Source organism: Monodon monoceros, unplaced genomic scaffold (genome assembly GCF_005190385.1).
Source record: "Monodon monoceros isolate NGI ecotype Baffin Bay Population unplaced genomic scaffold, NGI_Narwhal_1 Super_Scaffold_16, whole genome shotgun sequence".
Lineage (NCBI taxonomy): Eukaryota > Metazoa > Chordata > Mammalia > Artiodactyla > Monodontidae > Monodon > Monodon monoceros.
Window position 1 is genome coordinate 45,661,230 of NW_021703772.1, and position 13,082 is coordinate 45,674,311.

General features: G+C 35.8%; 1 protein-coding gene across 1 annotated transcript in view; it reads right to left on the minus strand.

Annotated features, from left to right (window-relative positions):
- Nucleotides 1–13,082, minus strand: part of GULP1 (GULP PTB domain containing engulfment adaptor 1) — a 237,084-nt gene that overhangs the window by 136,143 nt on the left and 87,859 nt on the right. The window contains exon 2 of the mRNA XM_029226073.1: nucleotides 6,334–6,460. The gene's annotated coding sequence lies outside the window, so the exon portion shown is untranslated. The remainder of the gene's footprint in view (nucleotides 1–6,333; nucleotides 6,461–13,082) is intronic.

Genomic DNA, 13,082 nt, shown 5'->3' on the forward strand with positions numbered 1-13,082 from the left:
TTATTTGGAAATAGGGTCTTTATAGATGTAATTAGCTCCGGATCTTGAGGTAAAATCATTCCAGATTTAGGATAGGCCCTAAATCCAATGACTGGTATTTTTAGAAGAGAGGACACACCCAGAGACACACAGGGAAGAAGCCCACGTGAAGATGGAGCCAGAGATTAGAGTTAGGCTGCCACCTGCCAAGAAAGACCATCAGCCTCCAGAAGCTGAAAGAAACGAAGCGGGATCCTCCCCTAGAGTCTTTGGAGGACACGTGACCCTGCTGACACTTAGGTTTCAGACTTCTAGCCTCTAGAATTTTTGTTGTTTAAGGCCACCCAGTTTGTGGCTCTTTGTTACTGTAGCCCTAGGAAACTAATACAGCTCCCATTCTAGACTTCCTGCAATATATTAAGTGTTGCACATACTTCAATTCTCACTAGACTATAAGCTCTGTGCAAAACCACTACTAATTCTATTGTTTATAGTTTTATTTTCACTGCTTAGGACAGCACTTGGCACATGACAGACAATAAACATATGTATAAAAAAAGGAACAAATAAATGTTTGAAACCTGAGCAACATTATTGTTTAATCTATGTTAATTTTACTGGTAAAATCTTTATTATTTGAGCTTTTTACCACTAGAGTTTGATGGCTTTCGAATGACAGTTCCGAAGAAAGGTTTTAGAAACATCTACTGTTTTTACTTACCCTACAGAGACTTCCCAACCTGGTCCCAAAACGTTGAAATTCTTTTGGGGAACCTACCTTCTCCACATGCTGGCAGTCTCGGGAGAATTGTTAATCAAGTGCCATGGTTCCTGGCTGAGGGCAAATGATTGAGACCCAGCCATGCACACTGGCTTTGTGAATGTGTGAGAAACAGCATTAAACCACAGTATCGGTCCAGATTTAGCTCCATGGCAGTACTCTTCACAGACTCTCTCCACTTGCTGCTTTCTGGATCCCCGGAAACGCTCTGGCTGCTTGCTGTCTTTCCTGAGAACTTTTTTTCTGATTACCCTCTGATTCTATGAGCTAACTCATATCCTTTCAACAAAATGCTTTTTTTGCTTAAACTAGTTTCTGTTACTTGCAAACTAAGAACTGAAATTGATACAGACTCTTCAAATGTAGATGTGATTACTACATAACAGATTGCTTGTATAAACAGGTTTTGACCATCACAGATAGTCACTTGATCAAAAAGTTTCCAGTTTAGATTGTCAGGCCACTGAGCTGATGAACTATGCAATGCAAAACTCACGATTTACCAATTTCCTTCTCTCTTCATTCAGTGCACATAATTATGTAAATCCTATACTTTTCCCTAATTTATTTCTGTCTTCATGTGTAAAAAATATCTTTTTGAAAGATTTTTTTATTTTTCACTAAACTAAATTTTCTCAATGTAAATCATGCTCTAAAAGCAAAGTAAATCATTTTATAAAGAATGTTACCTCTTAGGAAACCTTCGGAGGTCAAAAAAACCCCAGAATGTTACCTCTAAATAACTGAAAGCTTTGATATAATATATAATACCCTCATAGCATGAATAATTAGTTTACACTAAAAAGTCAATAGATTACCACTTTGCAACATAGAGACTAACATACTTGATAGAAAACTACTTTCCCAGTTTTCACTATTTCATTCAAATAGCAATTAATTTATGAATAAACCATTCATTACAATTACATATTGCATAAATATTCAAAACATTTTTCCCTTTAAATCTCTTCGTTAAATGAAAATTAATGTTAACATTATACAGATAAAGATTAATTTGAATATCATTAATTATTAGAAGCTTGGTTTACATACACAGATGTACTGAATGTAAATTTTTAATGTACAACCAAAGGTCAGGGAAAGCAAAATGTCTTTCTTCAATCTCTTCGAATGGCTTAAAGATTATTTCCTTTGGTATTTAAATGCTGATCAAGCAGAATACATTTCCTGAAAAGGATTTGAATTTGCTCTCCACTGAGGGATTTCCCTAGAGGCTCTCTTCAGACAAGAGTGCCATTAGTCTTACTTATTACAACCAAAGGGGGCAAAAGAAATGATACTTCTATTTCCTTTCTGCTACTTTCTTAACACTGCATCACATTTTTGTTATCTATTTATTCTACTTCTCATTATCTTGAACAACTAACTGCATCATTCCATACACTTCCCGCCTAATATATTGTAATGTCTGTGAAGAGATGTACCTTTTAACACTCCTAAAAGCTTAAAAACACATCATAGCCTCATTCAAATCTAAACTTTATTTAGAACTTTCTCTTTTTGTCATACTTTCTTGAGCTTCTACTTCTTCTATTTCTGAACATACCTTTGCCTTTATCCTACACTTAAACTGTCTAGTCTTCCTCCATCACTAGCCCATAGTTTTCCTTTCTCTTTCATTTGTTTCCATCTTAGATGAGTCTGTACGTTTAGCCCTTATACTGATGTTTCAGGCCTCTTCTCCTCTCTTCATCCTTCATCTCTTTCATCTTTAACTTTAGTTTACGACAGAAGAAAACCTATTCTGTGTTGGCCATTATATTAGACATTCTGCTGGGTGCTTTGGATATAAAAACAAACACCTATCTGACTCCTGGAAAAAGAGAATCCCAGACAAAGGCAAGCAAAAATAAAGAACATAATATATCTGGAAAGTTTTATACAATTTTATAGATCTATATTAAGGAATGATTAAAGATACAGTTTGGATTTTAGGAAGTCAAGAGCTAGATCACAAACTAGAACTTTTTCTTGAGAATGTTAATAATAATGGGAATTACATAACTCCATTTGAGTTTTCAAAAGCCACTTTGCAGGGTAAGGTTTGAAGGAAAAAAAGTTCAGAAACAGACGATTTAGGGGCTATACTGCTAATTCTAGAAAGACATAATAGAAGCCCACAAACAGTAGGAGAGAGATTGAAAAGAAAGGGAGAGATGATAAAAATTTAAGAAACAGAATGAAAAAGACTGGTTAATCAATTAAGGGCTATGAATATTAAGAAAAAAGTAGAAATTCAAATTAACTCTAAGTTTTCCAATTTGACTTTCCAAAATGAGCAGTAATTCTAATCAGAGAGGTGGGAAATACAGAGAAAGATCATGATTTTTAATAATGTGAGATAATGAGTCTAATGTCTGGCCTGTAGAGTTTGGTCCATCTACACAGATGTGTCAAACAAAGATCAAGCAAATGGAGGCATTCAGAAATCTGATAGAATAGATAGACTCTCAGATGGCTTCCAAGGATCTCTGCCTCGTGATATTCATACCCTTTTGTGACCCCCTCCTCTTAGATGTTGGCTGGACCTAGGACTCATTCTAAAATATAGAAGACTGCAGAAGGGGTGGTATATTAGTTTCCTGTGGCTTCCATAACAAACTACCACAAACTGGGTGACTTAAAACAACAGAAGTTTATTCTCTCATAGTTTTGGAGGCTGGAAGTTTGAAATCAAGGTGTCAGAAACACTACACTTCCTCTGAAGGCTCTAAGGGAGATTTTATTCCTGCCTTTTCAGGGCCTGGTGGCGCCAGGTGATCCTTGACTTGTGGTCGCATCACACCAGTCCTTGCCCCTGTCCTCACAGGAACTTCTCCTTTGTGTATGCCTCATAAGGACACATGTTACTGGATTTAAGGCTCCTCTAGTTAATCCAGGATGTTCGCACTCAAGATCCTTAATTTAATTACATCTACCGTCTTTACTCTTTTTCCAAATAATGTCACATTCACAAGAAACACAGGTTAGGACTTGAACATATCTATTTGGAGGCCATCGTTCAACTCACCACAAATGGGATGACACTTCCCAGATTTGATTATAAAGGAATGTGGTTTCCATAATGGGTGAGGCAGCCCTATATAGAGAGGCCCTCCATGGCTGAGTCTGGAAGTGGACCCTTCAGCCCTAGTTGAGCTCTGAAAGGACTGCAGCTGCAGTGGACAGCTTGACTGCAACATCACAAGGGACCTACAGCCAGAGGCATCAGCTAAGCTGCACCCAGATTTGTAGCCCACAGAAAACTGTGAGATAATATATAAGTACTGTTTTAAGTGGCTAAGTTTTGAAGTGATTTATCATACAGCAATAGAAAACTAATATGGAGCTCACAAAAACGTCTAGACTAGGACAGCAATGATTAAGAGACAAGCCATGGAAATGGATTAAATTTTGCATTTAAGAAATATTCATGGAGTATCTATGAAACCAACATTGTGGTGAGTTTTATTTAGATTTCAATTTATATCTGTAATGATAAATGACAACCCAATCCTCAAGAATCATAGTCTCAGGAAATGATAGACAAAACCATGATGCATGATATGACCAAGGAATGTAAACGGTATTAAGGTACATAATATAAGGGAGAAAGATCTGGTCCCGGTTCCAAAAATCAGGAAAGACTTTCTGGAGAAGTTGAATTCTTAACTTCCACAAACTTACCTACTTATAACTATGTGTTAACAAAGTTCCCTTTCCTTCCAACAATGCAAAATTTAAGGCACCTCTAAGTGGTAAGGACAATTTTCCTGTCCATTACACTAAGACGTCTATAATAAATTTATTTAAGCTCTTAGGGCGAGAACATATATCCACTTTTGTGATTGCTGGAAAGGCTAAAGCTAAATTATATATACAGTGGTTATGAATAAAATCAGGTCTTTATTTCATATGTTTTGTTTGATGTAACTTATTTTTACTCTTACCATATTTGTACTTTTAAGGAAACTCATACCACTTTTCATAGTAAATAAATGGATTCTCAATTACATAAGGAATTGCAATGAAATTTTAAAATGCTATGAGGGCTCCAGCAAAGGTATGAGCAAAAAGCAGTGAGAGAGCAAAGCAAAACTAAACCTATTATTTTACCATGACAAAAATCCTACTTTTGCTTTTTTTTCCCCCCATATCTATAATGCCACCAACATGCCACTCTTGCCTAAGATAAAAGACCCTCTCCTTAACCTCCCACCACTTCTACCACTGCTTTGTTTTTCATTTACACTACTTTCGCCCTAAAGTTTCATTGATTCCTGTTTGAATTCTTGCAAAGTTTAGAAACATTGCTTCTAGTGTAACCTTGATCAGACTCGATGTCTTTGGGAAAATCACCTCAGTTGATAACCCAGTACCTGCATCTCAATATAACTAGTTACCAATTAATCTTACCTTGAATATGATTAAATTGTTACACTGTCATGGTGTATTATATTCCTTTGTTTGCCACGCATGTCTCACCCACTATACTATAAGAGCCTCAAGAGTGAGGATTATGTCTTCTTCATCTTTTTTTCTACAGTTCCTACCATAGTACCTGGCACATAGCAAGTGTTTAAACAGCTATTGATAAAAATAAAACAGAAAAGCCTACAAATTATTCTCCCTCCATTTGGGTTTGCTCTCTCTTCATTAGTCTAACACACAAATCACTTCCAGATTAAGCTGCTTAGGATAAAACATGGATCATCTTATTCCCCTGCAACTGTCCCTCATCATATAATGATGAAATATAAATGCCATAGTATAGGAATCCAAATCACAAGAACCTATTTGCCACTACTCTGCTATATCTACCATATGCTTCCAATTTCCCGAATATCCCCTGGCTTTCTCAGCTCTGTATCTTTACTCCAATTGGCTGCCCATTTAAATGTTCACCTGCCAAAGTGACTAGGTTTGTTAGGGAAACTCAGTTTTGTTAGGGAAAATTTTTGAATGAAAAAATATAAGTCAACGGGTCTATAACTCATTATCACCTTCTGGAGGTAAATTCAGCAATAAGAATAAAAAGCCTTTAAAATATTATAGCCATTGAGCCAGTGATGCTAATTTTAGTAACATTTAGCATGCAAAATGAGCACTATATATATATGTATGTATATATAAATATATATATATAAATTTATCCATAAGGATATTCTGAGTAATAAACCCAATCTAAAAATTTTTTTAATCATTTATGTTTATATTAACAGATAACAATGAAAAATATGAAGCATTAATTCATATTCCCAAATAGAACAAAACAGATTTGTTATAAAAATAATAAATTCAACAAAGAATATGTATATTAGCCTAATGTTGTTTAAAGGAAAAAAACAACAAAACAAAAATCAAATGCTATAGAACAAACAGGTAACAGAAGTTGTTTTTAGAAAACAGACTCATTCACGATTTCAATTTTATTTTGCTTTTATGTATTTTACCATTTCATAAAATAAAACTATCTTTTTAAATAATCAGTACAAAGTAAAAACTTTTTTATAGCTTCAAATCTTTTTTCCAAATGTTATTAAGTATATAAATAAGCAATCACTTATTCTTACCTGCGTAGGTATGTTCAAATATAGTTGAAGGAATATGCAGACACTTGACTTTCAATCATCCAGTTCCCATCTGAATTTGCCTTCAATTACTTTCTCTCTTGTGTATATCAGATGAAATTACACATAACTAAAAATAAAATTAAAATTGGACTCAGTAGAATTAATCAATAATTATATTTATGTGTATTTTAATTTAGTTATTACAATGCATATTCTAAAATTCCAATTACATTTCTTGTGAAAGTTCAAGAAAGTTACCCAGTAACAGGAAAACAATGGTAAAGCATGTTATTTTTTTGAAAAGGTAGAGTAACAGATTGTTAGATAAGGGCAAATAGTAGGATTGCTAGATAATGAGTTAAATGTTTTAACTCATGGATATGTTACTATTAAAGAACAGTGATGGTTGGTTGACCATATAACCCCTTTCTCCCTCAGGCTGTATGACAACTAGGCCCAGCTGTCTCCTTCACTTATTAGCTAATTAGACTAACCAAGCGCATACTCTGTCCTGGATTAAGAAGGTAAAACAGAATTTTAGAAAGCACTGATCTATTTTAACTTTCATTGCACTTCAACTGCTATGGAGAAACATTTAGGTAGCTCATCCTTCTATTTATTCTCACGCTATAACTAGAACAGACACAACGGCTAGTTAAGATTCTTACATTTTTATTCCAACACAAAAAAGGAAGAAGTCCTTCCAGATGCAACAGCACAAATTACGCCTTCCCTTAATTCCATCATTTGAAATGGACCTCTGAACATAAATTCAAAAGCAGCAAAAAAAATTCATAGTATAGTATTTCTTCTTGCCAAAACAGCAAAAATATGCTTTTTTTTTTTGAGGGGGAGGAGGAACACAAGTACAAAAACATATCAAATTCTTTTGTTGCGTCTCCCTCCATAACTCTGATACAGACCATTGGTAAAGCCAGACCTGTATTTTTTTTTTTTTTTTACGCGGGCCTCTCACTGTTGTGGCCTCTCCCGTTGCGGAGCACAGGCTCCGGACGCGCAGGCTCAGCGGCCATGGCTCATGGGCCCAGCCGCTCCGCGGCATGTGGGATCCTCCCAGACCAGGGCACGAACCCATGTCCCCTGCATCAGCAGGTGGACTCTCACCAACTGTGCCACCAGGGAAGCCCCAGACCTGTATTCTTGACTTTCTCAAATTATAGACTAAAGACAGATCTTTATTTCTGACTCTTTGTTTGTATATGACCCATCTGAATACTCTGAAACTATCTTTTTCTAACTTAGCCACAATTTTCTTTAGAAGCCTGTTAATCTATTTGTTCACCATATTCTTTTTCATTTTCTATCGTAACTTTAGAGATAAAGAAAGAAGGAATCTTAGTTTAGGAGGCCCCAAAGGCACATAATTCAAGTAAAAAACGCTATTTGGGAGATGCTAAGGGAGTGGGATTATAGGCAGATCATCAACAGCATCTAGCAGAGAAAGCAACGATTGTAAAATCTGAATTAAAATATGAGCAGGGTATATTTTAAGGCCATTTACAGATATTGTATAATGTTAGTGAGAAAAATGTTTATCTACCCAATGATGCTGTTATTTATTAAATCATAGGCATGGTATTCTCTTAGCATTGACTCCTAGGGTATATAGAAATGATACAACTCATCTTATCTTTCCTCAAAATGTAAAGGCTGCATTATCACCTACTTCCAGCTTTAGAAATAGATCTGCTCATCCTGGACAGGAAATTTCAAACATGGCACAGCTAAAAGGTAGCCATGAAACTGTGCCATGATTTCCAAAGTGATTAACCAGATCATTTTTTCTCTTTTGTCTGCTTGGGGAAGGGGGAGAAAAAGGAGACAAAATTAGTTTTTTAGTGTAATGGTTATTTCCTTATTTATTTTGTGCAAATGTTGGTCTAATGGAATGAAATAAGAAAGAAATCACCCAAGATAACATAAGTAACTTTGTTTAAAAAAAAAAAACTGTTTAAAAAAAATCCCATTCCAAACAGTATAGTAAAGTAAATATTTTCCTTAAAATGGTTGACTCAACTTATGCCCACAGCATTTATTTCTATCTCAGATTGACTGAAATCCATTCTTACTGTGGAAAACACTTTTCAACCTAGAATATTTTATGCAATGTGACAGCATAAAGAAGAGCACAAAAATACCCACATCAAAAAACAAGAATGAACTTGTGCCTACTTCTATCTTTCTTCTTGCAGGAAAGTGACATATACTCTGAAGTGGATGTATTATTCCACTGTCTGATATGATTAGATTTGGTCATTTAAAGAGCACTTTAAATATTCCTGCAAAAAACTAGATAAGCTTATGAGCTGCTCTTTTGAACATATTTTTATTTTAAAATATAAAATCTTGATTTCCAATGTGAATGATTCCTAAAATTTTAGTATGAACATAACACACTCAATTTTATACTGTTTTGCCACCATTTATTACATATTATGAAATTTGAAGAGGTACATGAAATTAAATGAAGCCAACCATTTCTTTACCAAAACCTTCATTTTTTCCAACAGTATTAGTTTAACAAAACCATTATGAACATTGCAATATGACTAGACGCCTCTATTTGTTAATGCAACACTTGTATCTTTAAATATTCCACACACAACAAAACCAACCTAAACCAACAAGCCAGGTTTAAAGGTATTTTTACTTGTCTTCTTCCTTAAGAAGATGGAACCCGTGAACCATCATTTTAGAAGTTGTCCAATGAAGAAATTGGTTGGCAGAGGGAACATCATAAGCAAAGGTATAGTAATAAGAAAGAACATGCCACCTTTAAGGACAGGCAAGTGGTCAGGTATATATGATTTGAAAATAGAATGCTTATGAAACTATTTTATAAGAAATTTTTGCAATAAGGTAAGGCCATATCAAGAAGCCTCCTGAATGCCATGCTAAAATTTGGATTTTATCCTAAAGGTGACATAAGTATGATAAAACAGGGAAGTGGTGCAAGAAAATGTATTTTACGTCGACCATGTGGTAAATGTGGCTCTGAAGAGACCATGAAAGGGAGAAGGTGAGACAAGTATAAATTGTTTCTTAGAAATTTGTATATATTTGTTAAATGGCAATGCAAAATAGAAATAGACTCAAGGCATTCATATTTGTAAGATGTAAAGGGGGAATGGTGCTTGGGATTTAATTTAGGTAAGAAGAGAGCAAGACAAGACAACCCTGATCCAGGCCTTTCCTATTCTCAGAGATGTCAGCCTGAGCCAAGAATTGACATCATTCCTTTTTTGTTCCATGTGCATTTTAAGTTCTCCACTCTCAGAATGGTGAAGAGAAAAGTGATAGAGGATGAGACATGACAAACTATTTCAGAATTAATATCAATTTTAAATTCACCAATTTGAAAACAAATTAAATCTAGTTCATTCCTCTACATTTGACATGAAACTTTTAGCAGTGCTTTGAAGCTGTCACCAGCAGGAAATTTTCCTAATTAGAAGACGCAGGAGAACAATTATCAAGTCATTCACTCTTTCTGCTGCAATCAGTGGAAAACCCAAGCAACTTTCTGTGAAACTTTTGGTTATTATATTTTTCAGTATAAATAGGTTAAGGTGAAGTCTTTGTTCTTTTTAACATTAACTCTTCACAAACTCTGACCTCTCAAATATTTAGAGTCTTTTATGTAAAACACAGCATAGGCACTAAGATGGATTCGAAGTAGTGACAACTGGCCACAGACTAAAAATTTACTTGAGTTAATGAATGATGTATGGCAGAGTGAAATTCATACCAGGGTATAGTAACTTTTTAATGCAATGGGAATCTGAGGAGGAAAATAAATCTGACTAGGGAAAAGAATGGAAATCTCAGCAATGTTTGGAGGAAAGAGGGGGGAAAAAGGAAAAGAAAGAGCAAGAAAGCCAGAGCAAAAACAAGAGTGAGAGCTAAAGGAGAAAGAGCATTTCTCCTTCAATCAGTAATCAAAAGTTCTGGGATTTACTCTTATTGAGTCAATAAGGTCACACACACACACACACACACACACACACACACACACACACACACCCCTAATCAATCACTGGGGGTATAGAATCACTGATGGGCTTAGGCCATTCAAGATACCAATAAGGTCAGTTCTCCTTAGCCACATGGATACTACACATGATGAAAGATGAGTTCCACCAAGGAAAAGCTGGTCTATTATAAACACAGTGGTAGGGAAATTAACAAATAAACACTAACTATACATTACATAAATGTAGAAAGAAATAAATGAGATAATCCACAGACAGTGCCCAGCACATTAAAAAAAAAGGACCTAGTAATTCAAGACAATTATTTTTACTTATGATGAATTGTTCAAAAGTTCCACACTTTCATACTATAAATAGAACTGCAATACATATCTTCATACATAAATATCTGTGCTCATCTCAAGTTATTCCTTTATTATGGCTTCCTAGAAGTTAAATTACTAGGTGAAAAAGTACTTGATCTTTTTTTTTTTTTGCGGTACGCAGGCCTCTCACTGTTGTGGCCTCTCCCGTTGCGGAGCACAGGCTCCAGACGCACAGGCTTAGCGACCATGGCTCACGGGCCCAGCCGCTCCGTAGCATGTGGGATCTTCCCGGACCGAGGCACGAACCCGCGTCCGCTGCATCGGCAGGCGGACCCTCAACCACTGCGCCACCAGGGAAGCCCAGTACTTGATCTTTGAAGTATTTTCTTACATACCACCAAGACGCTTTCTAGAAAGATATACCAAAATAGACTTCCCACCAATAGCAGATGATAATGTTAATTTCAAATCACCCTTTCCAGCAATGATCTTTTTTCTCATATTTTGACAATTTGATTGTCAAAAAATTGTCTCTTTTTCTGAAATGTGTACTTCTTTAACTACAAGTGAAGTATAACTTTTATGTTTAATTTATTAAATAATTAATTTATAATTTTTATTTTCCTTTTGGTGTGCTTTTTATTTTTATGTTTTAATGAGGTTTTTTGAGACTTTGATTCAAACAGTAAGTCTCAGGACCTATGAACATTTTATTCCTTCTGCCTGCCTTCATTGCTCTTCTCTCAGATAACTATATTCATTTCCTAAACTCCTCCACTGAATTAGGAAAGACTGGTTTTTATTTTAGAGTTTCCCTTAATGTCAGTTACATATTTTAGACACAAAATCATGTAAGTTTCTAATCCTTAAATTAAGACCTTAGCTGTGAATTGACACAAAGGTTTTAAAGCAACTAAGTCATTATCAAAAGTGTCAAAACTTTTATTTAGTTAATTGTTAAAATTTTATTTGTCTAATATATTTTAGATTTAATTAGGTTTAATTTTTTGAATTAGTCATCGTATTTAGTTTATCTCCTACCACTAAGACTACTTCTAAAACACTGCAAATACAAATTTCAGCACCAAGTTATTTAGGAACAGAATTTTTCCCAAGTATTCCCCATTTTTTAGGTACCTTCTCTCCTTCTTTCATTACGTCTCCACTCCTTCCTGCCTTCTTTCTTTCCACTTTTCTTTCCTTCCTTCCTTCACCTCAGAAGATGAAAATTATGAATCACTATTCTTTATTATAGTATTTTATTTTATTTATTTTTTGGGGGGGTGGGGTGGGGTGGGTACGCGGGCCTTCTCACTGCTGTGGCCTCTCCCGTTGAGGAGCACAGGTTCCGGACGCGCAGGCTCAGCGGCCATTGCTCACGGGCCCAGCCGCTCCGCGGCATGTGGGATCTTCCCGGACCGGGGCGCGAACCCGTGTCCCCTGCGTCGGCAGGCGGACTCTCAACCACTGCGCCACCAGGGAAGCCCTAGTATAGTATTTTAATACATTAAAAACATATTCAGGGGGGCTTCTCTGGTGGTGCAGTGATTGAGAATCTGCCTGCCGGTGCAGGGGACATGGGCTCGATCCCTGGTCCGGGAAGATCCCACATGCTACGGAGCAACTAAGCCTGTGCGCCACAACTACTGAGTCTGCGCGCTAGAGCCCACGAGCCACAGCTACTGAGCCCGTGCGCCTAGAGCCTGTGCTCCGCAACAAGAGAAGCCACCGCAGTGAAAAGCCCTCGCACCACAATGAAGAGAAGCCCCTGCTCGCTGCAACTAGACAAAGCCCGTGCGCAGAAACGAAGACCCAAGGCAGCCAAAAATAAATCAATTAATTAGATAAATTTGAAAAAAAAAAACATTCAGGTAATTAAAGAAAAATTTATAAAACACCTACGCTAAAAGCCACACTTAATTTTTAAAAGACCTTATATTGCTACCAAAAACAGTAAAAATGTGTAAATATATTTCAGTGTATATGGAAATAGAGCACCTATTCAATACAGGCTCTTATTAAGCATTTTTGTAAATAGCCCCATAATAGAGGCTATTCAAATGCAGGGAATCAAGAAACTGTGGTTGATTCCTCAATGAAAAATTAGACCAGAAAGCACTCATTAACTTGGATTACATAAAAAGTCATTAGTTTAATTTTTCCAGTCCTGTGGAGTTTAATTTTATTCACGTTAATATCCATGAAATGAGTAATGTATTTAAAGGCAAATTTCAGCGAGCTGTAATAGTGTTCCAATTTCCCACAGTTAAGGAAAGGTGGGGAGAAGAGTTCTACTAATCCTTGTCTCTATTCTAAATTGAGTGCAATATCATCCATAATTGGATATAATTAAATTATACAAACATTATTTGATAAAATCTGTAATACCTCCTATAGCAATATAATTCAGCACAAAAAAGGTGTATAAAAG